The sequence below is a fragment of the Rana temporaria genome, chromosome 2, assembly GCF_905171775.1.
Source record: "Rana temporaria chromosome 2, aRanTem1.1, whole genome shotgun sequence".
Classification (NCBI taxonomy): Eukaryota; Metazoa; Chordata; class Amphibia; order Anura; family Ranidae; genus Rana; species Rana temporaria.
Window position 1 is genome coordinate 174,200,756 of NC_053490.1, and position 14,869 is coordinate 174,215,624.

The window sequence follows — 14,869 nt, forward strand, 5'->3', positions numbered from 1 at the left end:
GCTCTGCGAGACCCCCACTCCTCCACCCACATTTCTGGGATCAGGAATGATTCAGGCGTACTGGATGTTAAAACGGAAGACATTGCGGCACATTTCCATAAATACTATTCTGCACTTTACAACCTACAGTTACAACACAGACCGCCTGGGTTGGAGGGGAATAGGAATCAGGCCATCCTGGACTACTTGAACCAGAGTGGCCTACCCAAACTGCCGGCTGTGGCCGTCTCTGCCCTAGAAGAACAGATTTCACTACAGGAAATTCATTGTGCCATTAGGGCCTTGAAACCCGGAAAAAGTCCGGGGCCAGATGGCTTCAGCTCAATTTACTACAAGACATTCGGTGACATATTGACAGGTCCCTTGCAGAAAGCCTTCAACTCATTGACGAACCCTAGGCCCCTCCCGCGAGACTTCCACGCTGCACACATCACGGTTATCCCGAAAGCAGATAAGGACCCCGAAACGTGTGCAAGCTATAGACCTATCTCCCTCCTGAACATAGACCTGAAGCTGCTGGCGAAAATACTGGCCAACAGGTTGAGGCCACATCTACCTGGGGTGATTGGTCCGGAGCAGGCGGGCTTTGTGCCAGGGAGGGAGGCAAAGGACAATATCATTAAGGCCCTCTTGCTCATGCAGGCAGCGCGCACCCAACAAGTCGAGAGTCTTCTCCTGTCTACGGATGCGGAGAAGGCTTTCGACCGAGTGTCGTGGGACTTTATGTTCGCGACTTGCACTCACATAGGCCTTAGCTCACGTATGATGGCGTGGATCACCTCGTTATACCACCACCCTTCTGCTAGGGTCAAAATTAATGGGTCACTGTCCGACGTGATAGAAATTCAAAATGGGACACGCCAGGGGTGCCCCCTTTCCCCTCTACTGTTTATCCTTTCCCTGGAACCGTTTATCCGTACGGTTAATAAAGACAACTCAATACAGGGGATCTCGGTTCGCGGTAGGATGTACAAAACGGCGGCTTATGCGGACGACCTCTTATTTTTTGTGACAAGCTCGCATATTACTATCCCAAATCTTCTGAAGGCCTTCAGCCACTATGGCTATCTCACCAATCTCAAGATAAACTTGACCAAGTCGGAAGCAATGAATCTCACACTACCTGCCCCGACCCTCACCAGGACACAATCCAACTGTCTGTTTAGATGGGAAAGTAAGGCCCTGAAGTACTTGGGAATCTGGTTGACCCCGTCCCTGACGTCACTTTATGACGCTAACTTTGCGCCATTGCTGCGTAGAATTGAGGACAATTTGAAACTTTGGAACGCGGGATATTTCTCCTGGTTTGGGAGAGCGGCCATCATTAAGATGGTGATGCTACCCCGACTCTTATATCTGTTGAGGGCCCTGCCCATAGTCCTGCCTAATAGGTTTTTTAAAAAGCTCCAAACAGCGCTTCTGGCCTTTCTTTGGTCTCACAAGCGGGCAAGGATTAAATTTGCCCTCTTGACCAGACCGAAGGAGGATGGGGGAATGGGGCTTCCTGATTTCAGGAGATACTATATGGCTGCACATGTGACGAGGGTCGTAGATTGGCATTGCCACAGAGAGATGAAGGACTGGGTGACCCTGGAGGAGGACCTAAGCCCCTTCCCACTTCTTTTCTCCCCCTGGAACCCAGGCCTGAGAAAACCACACTTATTGCTTCATCAACCCCTACAGGCAAATACCCTGACAGTTTTTGCCTTGGGGACCAAATGTTCCTCTATCTCCTCAGTGAAGGGCCCTTTAACACCGCTTTCAGATAACCCAGACTTTCAACCAGGACTGGGATCACGGACACTACGTCACCCATCCTCCAATAAGACACTTACGGCCGGGGAATGCTTCCGGGGGGGAACATGTGTGGAATATCAGACGCTCAAACAAATCCTTGACCGCCCCTCCCTTCAGCTCTGGACATATCTACAAGTACGTAGTTATACCGGTGACAAAGCGAACAAACAACACTTTACCAGACAGCTGACTGACCTAGAAGAGGTCTGTAACAAAGGTGATCTCCTGCAGAAAACGACATCTGTCATTTATAAGTGGTTACAAGTACCCCCTACCTCAACTGAAGATAGATTCCAAAAGGGCTGGTCCAAAGCTCTTGGGAAGAACATCTCAGAAAGACAATGGCGGAGCGCTTGTATTTTGGCACACAAGTGCTCTATAAGCACAAAAACACAGGAAACATCTTATAAGCTGCTTACAGATTGGTATGTTACGCCAGCTAAATTAAGTTCCTGGTATCCTCAGACGTCTGATAGGTGTTGGAGATGTGGGGAGGAAGTGGGCACGTTGTTACACATTTGGTGGCAATGTCCTCGCCTAGCCAACTTCTGGCAACAGGTCAAGGACCTAATTAAACAAATCACGGAGACCAGCTTAGTACTGGACGCGGCGTGCTGCCTGCTCCACATCTCCTCCTTCTCATTAAAGAGATATAAGAACTCCCTGACGAAGCACATGTTAAACGCAGCAAAGGCCCTGATCCCAATCTTTTGGAAGACCACTAAGGTCCCCACGATCACACAGTGGCTGGAAAAGGTTTCTGAGATCCGAGAGATGGAAGACACCCTTACACAGGCCTCAGACAACGTAGATAAGTTCCACGAGACATGGTCACCCTGGTTCGAGTTCCGCTTCTCTGAGGCCTATGAGGCTCTTATGGGCGCTGGCTGAATGATGATGTATCACTGACCAAGTGTTAAGGTTTAGTATTGAGATAGTACACTGGCATAGCCAATTTCTGCGCTACACCATTCTTATTTCCCCTACTTCTTCTTCTTTCATCTCTGACCCGCTCTCCCATCCCCCCCTTTCCCCCTTGCCCTGCCTTTTCTAATTGGCAGGAATGATTAACCTTACTTTATGGTATGGTAGTGGAAAATACACACAAAAGCGTTAGACGACTCTGCAGAAACATAATGTCAGAGGATACTGTGAAGAAAAGGTTTACTTATGGTTTACACAAGATGTTATATGATCATAGTTACAGTAGAGCAGACTATATTGGGACTAGTTCATTATAGCCCCAAGATGTGCCGAGTAACGTGAGCTTTATTACTACTCGTTGTAATAGTGTTGGTTGTCAACTTTAGATGCATAAGATCGCTGTGTATGACTGTCATTATCATGCTGTACTGTTTTTGTTTGTACTTGCATATTTTGTTCTTGACTGGAACATTAATAAACTTTGGAATGTAAAAAAAAAAAAAAAGAAGTATCACAGAAAACACCCAGAGAAGGTGATACAAAGTATCATGGTGTAGTGTCTTTTATTCCTGATGGCACAACTGTACGACAGACCGGAAGTGACGTCTATGATTGGGGACGCGCAGTCTCAATGCATGTTATCCCAGATTATTATTGGAAAAGCAGGAGCCGATAATTATCTGAAGGTGGTTTTATATAGATGGTTGGTGAGCGTGCATTTTAAACACACGATAAGAAGAAATTGATGATTAGTGCACTTTCATCACAGTAATTGGAACTCTTTCAAGAATATTCTGACTTGATTTACTGGGACTTTATGTTTTTTATTTTGTAATATTTTTAGTATATTTTTGTTGCATTTTTCCATTTTTCTTTGTATGGACACATTCATGATTTATTATTGAGCACATAGTAGTGCCTTACCTTTGTTAATGGTTATACCACTTAAAGGGGCCACCTGCACTTTCTGAAGGATAAACGATTTGATGTTGTATATGTTAAAGTTTCTTGTTGGCACCATAATTATGACTTTATTATGATTTATACCTGTATACCCAGTGAAGTTACCAACCTCAGGTGATGCACACATATGAAACAAAGCCTCCTACATAATTTGTACCTTTTTATCTGCAGCCTTTTTTCCTATAAAATAACACAGATACATTTTTCTCAACCCGGGGAAGAAGAGGCGGGGATCTGACATCACACATACTGTTGAGCCAGAGCACAGAGCACCATGAAATCTGTTAGCTGATTAGAGGGGAGGGGAGGGAAGGGACACCCCCCCCAAATGGCTCATAGAGGAAAACACAGAGCTGAGTCACCTGTAGTGTACTAGAGGGGGGACTGTCTCCGGGAGGTTGAGGTGTCAGGTTAGGGATCTATCAGCAATTCATGAAGATAGCAGAGGGATCAAAAATCTAGAGTATCCAGACTCATACTTTGGATACAGGATAGTACACACCATAGAGAGGAATGCTTTGTTCACTTATCATGCCTGAGGTTCACAACCACTTTAAAAGTTAAGGTCATGTTTTTACATAAACTAACCTATGCAGACAAGGATCCCCGGTAGTTTATTGTACACTGTGCAATTTGTAAAAATATTTTTTAAAGGAAATGCCGTACCTGTAGACATTTCCTGTCACTGATGAAGCAAAATAATGGTCTGTTAAAGTAAGTTGCAAGATAACAGACTTTATGTCAAGATCACCAGGTAAAAATAAAGTAAAAAACCCTAAGAAAGGAAAACTACTGCCAAATCTAAGAAGTGATAAGCTACAATTGGATACATTTTTGTTATTAGGTTTAAGCCCTGGTTCACACTGGGTACGATTTGGAACGATTTGAGATGCGATTTGACATGTCAAATCGCATCTCAAATCGGCGGCATTTGACGGCAATTGTCGGTAATGGCACTGTCCTAATCAGTGCGACGCTGCATCTGCGATTTCAAAAAGTAGTTCCTGTACTAATTTTTGCGATTTTGGGCCGCGATTTATATTAAATTGCGGCCGAAATCGCGGCAAAATCGCGAACGCGAATTCGCAGCAGTGTGAACCTAGGCTAATACTGTTTTAAGGCAAAAATCCTGCTATTTTTTCTCCTGTACATTAACTAAGCGAATATTCTTTACTATTTTAGCAAATCATGCCTTCTTCTACGCAATGTTTTCCAATTATCTCTTATAATATGTATGTATATATTGTACGTACATACATACATACACAAACATGTATGTGTGAGAGCTGTGAAAAAGTTATATACTTCCCTCTTTCATATTTTTCTGTACATTTCCTGTAGTAATTTCACATTTCTCTGTGAGCTTCATGGTTGGATACATTGGGGGAATGATTGAAAATACATTAGTCATCCTGCCAGGGCATTCACCTAATGGTTGTTTCTACTTTCTGTTGTTGCCCCAGGCTTTTCAGCTTCACTGGTGCAGGAGGTGTGTGTAGAAAATATTCTTCATTTTATTGTTTACTGCTGAAAAAGAAGGAACAATACAATCTATAAGAGCACCTATTTTAAACTCATATGAAAAAAAATTTGACTTATAAATTAAAACCATAAATCATAAGCAACTTGGTTGTAGATAATAGAGTCAAATATGATAAAAAAAGAGGGGGGTTATTTACAGTATCAATGAACGTTTATACACAACCTTTTGTCAACATATACTAACATGGTGCCAAGTAATACAAATTACTTGGTGCTTAGAACATTTACAGGTGCATGAAATCTGGCATTAAATGACATACCGGTATTCTACACTGTTCATAATAAACAATTCTGCAATTATTTCAAATCTTTACATTAACTACATCTTAACTACAAGGAAAACTAACAGGCATATTTAATGAATGCATTTTCTGAGTGATTATTAGAGTTTAAAGACTTGCTTACTGGGCACATATACCCCCTTCCTGCCCAGGCGAATTTTCAGCTTACAGCACTGCACTGCTTTAACTGACAATTGCGCGGTCGTGTGACGTGGCTCCCAAACAAAATTGACGTCCTTTTTTCCCCACAAATAGAGCTTTATTTTGGTGGTATTTGATCACCTCTGCGGTTTCTACTTTTTGTGCTATAAGCAAAAAAAAGCGTAAATTTTGAAAAAAACATAATATTTTTTACTTTTTGCTATAATAAATATCCCATTTTAAAAAAAAAAAATAACTATTTTTTTCTCAGTTTAGGCCGATACGTATTCTTCTACATATTTTTTGTAAAAAAAAAAATTTGCAATAAGCGACTGGTTTGCGCAAAACAAAATAGGGGACATAATTATGATTTTTTTTTTACTAGTAATGGCGGCGATCTGCGATTTTTATTGGGACTGCGACATTATGGTGGACACATCGGACACTTTTGACACATTTTTGGGACCATTCACATTTATACAGCGATCAGTGCTATAAATATGCACTGAGAAAGAAAAAAAGTGATGAGCGCAATCCTCAACACACTGACGTGAAAAGTGATGAATGTGTATAATGAATATATACACACTGCTATGTGTAAGCAGTTAGTGTACCAATGGAAAGCAACAATGGCTAATAATAAGCAAAGTGGCAATGTATCCAAAACAAAACAAACAGAGTCCAAACAGTGAAATAAAGTCCAATAACTGTGCTGTCAAATAATTTCAAAACTTATAGTGCTTCAAATGCAGATCTTCTTAGTCAGTGGGCTCACAGGGCGCTTACCTCCAACATAAGGGTCTTAGGCATAAAGTAGCTGCAGACAAGCTTACTGGGCAGATGATGTCTTTAAATCTGTATCTTCCCAATGATCCTGGTGACAGTGCTGGTCTCCAGCAAGATGGAGGCTCGCAGTGGGATGAGATGGTTAGCCAGAGAAAAAACAAACAAACAGAATGCTCCCATCGTGAAGTATATTAAAACAGACAAATTTAATGTAATCAAATAAATGCTTACAAGCATAAAAACAGCCAAACGAGGATATGCAATGAAAACTCCGGACGGACGGGCTGGCTCCACGTCACATGCCCCATACGCGTTGCGTCACGTGACTTCATCAGAGGATTCTGATTGGGTGTGTGAAGTTTCCTTATAACTACTAAAGGCGTAAGTGCATCAGGGGCCATTTTGGAAATTACCTGTCTCCAAACACAGCGGCGGCCATTTTAATGGTTGGAAATAGATCAACATCACGGCTGTGTATATGGGGGCAATGATATTGATATATACAGTGGTCGGTAATTTACATCTAGATGCACAAATAATAGGTCATAATAACGGCAATAATGGGGCAGATTACCCACAGCTGGGAATTATAAGTGGTACCTTAAAATTATAAAATAAAATATAATATATATAAAAAATGATAACGTGACCTCTCCAATCTGTCATATTGTTCTTAAGTACCAAAATTGGTAAAATGGAAATCTAAAGATGTACTGCGAGCCAGAAATGACGTGTGTCCATACCCAAAATGAGCCACATACCAACGGTCATTTATAAACCCCCCGCAGTACACAAAACCTCCAACTAAATGACAGATAAAATAGTAGGAAAAATATAAATTAAAGATGTATACAATGTAAACATCATACAAATCAAAATTAAATAAAAAATTGCTTAGAAAACAGTGTATCCATTGGGATTCCTTCTGGCTAATTGATCTAACCAAATGGGCCCCCCTCCATGGTTTATTGTATTTATCAATACCCCAAAAGGACAAGTGCCTGGGGTCTTCATTATGGACCTCTGCAAAATGCCTACTGACATTGTGCTTAGGGAAGCCATTCATAATGTTTTTAACACGTTCCTTGATCCAAACCATCAGAGGTCTTTTGGTTCTCCCCACGTATTGTAGATTACATGTACACTGTAAAACATATACAACTCCTTCAGTATGACAGCTGATGAAGTCTCTAATTGGGTGACATGTTCCAGTCTAAATTCCGTTCTTTTAACTTGCGGAATTTTCGTATGGATACAGGCATAACAGTATTTGCAGGGAAAAAACCCTTTCCTATTAAAAAAGTTATAACAACTACGTGGGGGAGGGTCAATCACGTTTTTGACAAGTATATCCCTAATAGTCGGTGCCCTTTCATAGACAATGTTGGGTTTATCTGGCAAAATATTTTTGAGATGTTTATCACCTCTCAAGATGTGCCAGTGTTTTTTAATTAACTTCTCTACATCTTTATGTTGAGTGTTGTAATTTAAGTATTACCGCTGGTGCTTCCGATTGACAGTGTTGTTTTTTCTTTCCTTGCAGCATATAATTTCTGTTCAGTCCTGAAACAATCTAAATTTGCTGTTGAATAAATTCCTCAGAGTACCCTTTAGTTCTGAATCTCCTACCAATAAATTCTGCTTGAGCGGGGAAGTCAGTCTCTTTTGTGCAGTTTCTTTTAATGCGTACTATTTGTCCCTTAGGGATATTATATAACCATGGCTTGAAATGGCAACTATTCAAAGATAAATAACTGTTGGTGTCAATATTTTTAAAATGAATTTTTTGGTGATGAGTTTGTTCTGTGACAACATGATTTCCAAATCAAGGAAACTGACTTCTTTGTCACTGATGTTGTATATCAATTTGATATTCTTATCATTGATATTAAGCTGGATAAGGAACTCTTCGAGTGAATCTCTGGTACCATTCCACACTATAAGCACATTGTCTATATATCGTTTATAGAAGGTGAGTTCAATTGGAGTGTTAGAATACATTACACTCTCCTCCCATTGTGCCATAAATGTGTCAGCTACCGAGGGGGCTAACTCTTGGACTGTATCCTATTTCGATATTACCAACAATAAATAGGTTCAGCTTCACTGCTCACTGCTAATTAACTACTATACAGACTGGTAGTTGGAGAAGGCGGAGGGCGCGGGAGAGCGGCGGGAGGGAGAGCGGCGGTAGGGGGCCCCTCTCCCGCCACCGATAACGGTGATCTAGCAGTGAATCCCCTGCGGAGACCACCGTTATTGTTTAGAGGACCGCTTACTGAAAAGATGGATATCTCGGTTGTGGCAGCAGCTGTTGCTGTTACCGAGATATCCATCTTTAAAAAAATGACGTATATATACATTGAGGGGTCCTTAAGTGGTCAACTACTATACAGACTGGTAGTTGGAGTAGGATCACTATCAATAGATAATGATATCTGATTCTCTTTATAATGTGTTATCCCACACTGTGGTTGATTTGCTTAAGGAGTGTTAGGACACCACATGCTGGAGCGGGCATAACCAGATATGTAAATCTATATGGAGAACACTAAACTCCAAACTAAGTGAAAACAATAAAGCCGTGTACACATGATCGGTTTGTCCGATGAAATAGTGACTGGTTTGCGCAAAACAAAATAGGGGACATAATTATGAATTTATTTTTTTACTAGTAATGGCGGCGATCTGCGATTTCTATTGGGACTGCAACATTATGGCATTATTTACTGTATAAATGTGACGGACAGGGAAGGGGTTAACACTAGGGGGCGAGGAAAGGGTTAAATGTGTGCCCTGCAAAGTGTTTTTAACTGTGGGGGAAGGGGACTGACTGGGGGAGGTGACCGATCTGTGTCCCTATGTACAAGGAACACAGCATCGGTCTCCTCTCCCTGACAGGATGTGGATCTCTGTGTTTACACACAGAGATCCACGGTCCTACTCAGTTACTGGGCATCGGGTTCCCAGTAACGCGGCGGGTGCACATGCTCGCCGGTGGCGGCACGCACACGCCCCCTAGTGGCTCTGAAAGACGAGGACGTCATACGACGTCCTCTCAGAACAAGAGAGCTATCGTGCCGCCGTCAATTGACGGTGGCCGGTAGTGAGGAGGTTAATGAAGTACAGGCACACAGCTAAAAACACAAGATCAAGAACCATTTAACCTGCCAAAAGATTTGTGTTTCAGTCCACCCGATACACCACTCCAGGTCAATCCACAGCAATCTAGCTCTAAGTCCATACAAAAGTTGCCGGTGCTGGTTTTAAGCACTCTTAAAATGACACTTTATGGCTCAAAGGGACAAACATGGTATACTTACCTCCACTGTGGTGCAGTTCGTTTTGCACAGAGTGGCCCAGATCGTCCTCTTCTGGGGTCCCATGGCGGCTCTCTCGGCTCCGCCTCGCAATAGGTAACCCCCTCTGGGAAGCTTGCATTACCTGCCGAGTGTATGACTCGGCCCCACCCCCCGGCGACCGCGTCATTGGATTTAATTGGCAGCAGCGTTAACAATGGCTGCGCTGCTACTAATCTATCCAATGAAGAGCGGAGAAGCAGTGGAGAGAGCGACACGGGATCGTGCCCACTGAAAGTCATGAGCCTTTGACAGAAGTCAGCCAAAAGTCTGGCTCTTGTCGGACCGGCTGACGTACACACAGGCTAATTGTCAGCAGGTTTCTATTGAACCAGCCGATGCCGGCTAACATTCAACCTGCATGTACTGGGCTTTAGCATAAAATGTGTCAACTGCCTTCCTTATCTTGAGATGATATGATGTTTTGGATTATTTCTGTAGCGCTACCCCTGTAGAGGCCACTGGTGAATGTGGTTAGTCTCCCACCCTGCACAGCCAGGCACATGAATTTCCAGACACACTGGAGCAGTCCTTGCACTTTATTTTTGTATTTTATTTTTATAGGGGAATAGAACTTGGATGGGGATAGGGTACATATTGGATTCCCAACTAATTGAATTAACTTGGTAGGGACTAAATTATATATACCCCAGTATATACGATCTCTTCTCCTCAACCTTAATCTCCTTAACCCTAAGTGCTTAATCTACAAGCTGAGATCCGCAGGCGTGGACCATAAGGTTTTTTTCTTGGGTAAAAAATTGGTTTCAGGGGCATGTTCAAAGGGTGGTGATAAATAACATGTATTCAGACTGGTCTGGATTGGTAAGTGGGGTGCCCCAAGTTTCTGTCTTGTGTCCAACTCTATTAAATTTATTCATAAATGATATAGGGGATGAGAAATTTTACAAAAATTCCTGAACAAAATAATGGAGTGGGCAAATAATGTGGAAAATGTAAGGTAATGCACTTGGGGCAAAAAAACATAAATGCAAACCACTCACTAGGGGGAGAACCGCTGGGGGAATCAAAGATGGAGAAGGATCTGAGGGTCCTAGTAGATGAAAGATTGAGCAATAGCATGCAATGTCAAGCTGCAGCTACCATGTATAAAAAAAGGGGATCTACTCCAGAGATAAAACTATAATTCTGCCACTTTATAAAACTTTAGTTAGACCACATCTGGAGTATTCTGTCCAGTTCTGGTCACCAGTCCTGAGAAAGGATGTGTTGGAACTGGAGAAAGTCCAAAGATGGGCAATAAAACTAATAAGGGGATTGGAGGACCTCATCTACGAGGAATGACTGCAAACACTAAATCTATTCTCGCTGGAGAAACATCGCTTGAGAGGAGATATGATAGAGATTTACAAATACCTCGATGGTGATCCAAGCATAAGAAAAAATGATTCAGTCTCAAGGAGTGTACACAGGGACACACAACGAGACTGGAGAAGAAGCGGTGGGGGTTTTCACTGTCAGGGCAATAAGGATGTGGAGCTCTCTTCCACAATTGGTGGTGGCTGCGGGGAGTATGGATATTTTTAAGAGACTCTTGGATGTGCATCTTAAAGAACACAACATACAGGCATATGGGAAATAATAATAGACTCTGACACATGTGCACCTACACAGGTTGAACTGGATGGACTATTGTCTTTATTCAACCTTCCCTATTATGTAAATATATGTAACTATGTAACCTCCAGCACATACACTTACTATCACTCCCAGGACCAGCTAGCACTGTTGCAGGGACCTGACACTGGCTCTGTCATGCCCCTTGCAGGCAGGGACCACAGGCCCCTATGGTGTAACAAAAATAGTAGTCGTTAGTGTTAGCTGTCCTACATGTGGCTACTGCTCACTGTACCATCTCTTCAGGCCCTGCCAGCCCTCCTGGCTGCAGCTGCCTTATTCCACTGCCCGTGCCAACACAGTCCTCCCTACTGGCTCTGCACCCATCCCAGACTGCTCCATCCCTGTCCTCTCAGGCGTGCCTTCCAGTCCTTCTGACTGTGTGTTACTCACCAGCCCTCCTGGCTGTACCTGTCGCTCCTGGAGACTTGCCCGGCAGTGTACTCCCGCTGTTCTCCTTGCTCTCAGTGCCTCCTTGCCAGGACATCTCTGTGGTTTAGGGAAGGTCTTGTCCACACCTGAGCCCAGGCCCAAGGTCACCCCCCCAGACTGGGGAGCTCCCTCAAAGGCCACGACAACCTACCTAACACTACATCTCCGGCTTACAGCCAAACTCTCCTTCCCAGTTGGACTGACATTGAGTATTTGAGGGGGCCTGCCCCCTGTCAATCCAAGTTGGGGATTGGTTAGGACCCTCAGAATACTCCAGGCAGCTCCACCTTACTTCCTCTCTAATTCTTCTAGAAGGTTCCAGAACATTCGAGAAGTAGGGGGAAGGTCTCAGTGATGCTGCCTGTGAGTCATCCAGCTCTCCCTGGATTTCTGCCCAACCCAGGAACAACCCAAAACACAGAAAGGCTTGGTTGCCAGCCAAGCCTGCTGAAATATAGCTACATTTACACAAAAGAGAAACTATCTACACTTCTATCACTAGAGGGTGCTACACTTCAATAAAACCTTTGGCTTTTCTATGCGCCCTTTGTCAGTCTGCTCTTTCCTCCCTTTTGTGTGCTTACTGCCTGAGCATATACACTACTACTTCCCTCTTTTCCAGCCCAAGCTTTACAGTATTAGAGTTTACAAAAGTCAGATTCTTAGCCAAGTTCACATATTTAAACCAGTTGCCTTTAAAATTAAATTTCAAGATTTTTAATGAATCCTTTCTGTGACTAGTGTTTTAAATATCAGTATGGAGCTAAAGAATACTTGTTGATGTAACTTGAAATTTTACATGCTTGTGTATTATATTACCATAATTAGATTGCATATACAGATTTGTAGATTCTCCTCTAGAGGCTACCTACAACACAATTTACCGCAAATAATGAGCTTCTCTTCAAAAAAAAAAAAAAAAAATACTATAGAGTTTTAAGCCACATAGAGCACATATTGGCATTGGTAAGTCAGACCTAAATCATACATTTGCACTATGACAGCCGTACTGAAAGATTTAATTCACATAAGGCACAATTAGCAACACTACTAAATAGGTATGAGCTTCATGTTCGTGTCGAACTCACGTTCGACTCGAACATCGTATGTTCGACAGTTCGTCGAAATACGAACGTTGCGGGCCGTTCGCGCCAAATTCGAGTGGCGTGTCACGGCCCATAATTCACTGCAGCATCGCAGCGCATTGCTGGCTGATGATTGGCCAAGCATGCACTATGACCCGCATGCTTGGCCAATCACAGCTTGCAAAAAACGGAGAGCCATAATTGGCCAAAGCCAGGGTGTACTGTCTGTGTCCTCTGCAGTGTGCACCTAAAGCTACGTGGTGTGTGTACTGTATGTTTCTATTGGGACAGAAAGTGAGGTACAATCTTCTGAACAGATGCAACAAATGTTGCAGGGGTGATAACCCTTCTCTATGGTTTCAGGAAAAGCTTAAGAATTGATTTTATGGCTGGAGCTACACTTTAAAGAAGTACCAGTTGAAAATTATAAACAGATTCTACTTAACAACAAACCTACAGTCCCTGTCTTGTTTGCACCACCTGTATACTGCTGTTCAAAGTATATAGGGCCAAAGGGGCTGGTAATGACCTGGGGGGAGGGGGGCGGGGAAACCCATGCTATTTTTCTCAATGATTTTCATCCATATTGCAGGGACCAGACATTACATTAAAGCCGCAAGCAGTTTTAAATTACTTTTTTTCTTATAGTAATCTCATTTTGTGCAGGGACAGTTCTAAACACGTGCCACTTCACAGGCATACTATAGACACCCAGCAGGTACGATATTTAAAGTAATTTTTTTTCACTTTAAGCATCATTAAAATGCTCCAGAAAAAATGACCGTTTGAGGGATCACTGTGTGGAATACGCTAACAGAGCTGCACTTGGCATGAAGAACTTTCTAAATATTCAACATTCAGCATTTTAATATTCAGTCTCTTGGCACTTTCACAAGAGATCACAGTCACATATTGATTTTTATATATAGCACCGTTTACGTGCACATTGGAATTGTATTTAATCTTTACTATCTATTTGCTATTATTTATTTTTACTGTATATTATCAATGATCATTTTAGAACACGCATTTGATAAGTTATTTACATTTACATTCACCATGTTATACATTTTTTAAAACACTTAAGAATTTGTTAGGTTGGCGCCAATTCTACTACACTTTTAATACATCTACACTATCCCACCTAGGTGGGATAAACACGTAGAGGCAGCCACCTGAAAATTCCTTTTCACCTACACCATATATATAGGTCTATCTGACTCTATTTTCTAATTGTACATGTTTTTATAATCTGTTGCGCGGATTCATCCAACTACTTTCAGTAGCGTGCTAAGCCATCTGATCCTGCCCCCTCCACAGTCCGGTGCTCCAGGAAGTGCTGGAAGGGCAGAGCAGAGAGTGGTGACTGGCAGTTACGATCAGTGGTCAAGTGACAGCTCGGTTCTCAGTCTTAGTGCCAGCGGGGAACAGATGCAGCATTGAATTAATGCTCCAGCCATATAGGTTGTTATGTGTTTATTTTTTTGAATTTCCACACCTGACCTGAAACAAACCCCATATCCATGGTTCAGTATGTTTCACATAGATCACTGCATATAATTTATTAAGTAAATATTTTTTTTAATCTATAGCAAATTCTTGAGATCCTGCCAATAACAGCAATTCCTGTTTTCAAGATGAGCGTCTCAGTGTACAGTCTGAAGGAGACACGGGCCGCCACTTCCGTTAACGATTCTGATGGCCTGGGTCACTGATTCTGATGGCCCGAGTCACCGATTCTGATGGGCGGCTGCGACCCACACCCCTGCCCCAGCCAGCTTACCTTCCGCTGCAAGGACTCGTTCTCAACTGTGCCAGGACTTGCGATCTGCTCCGCCTAAGATATTCGGGTGAAGCATCGGGAGCATTTGCCTGAGTTCAAGAACTCATACTCATACTCGGTATCAGCACCAATACTAGT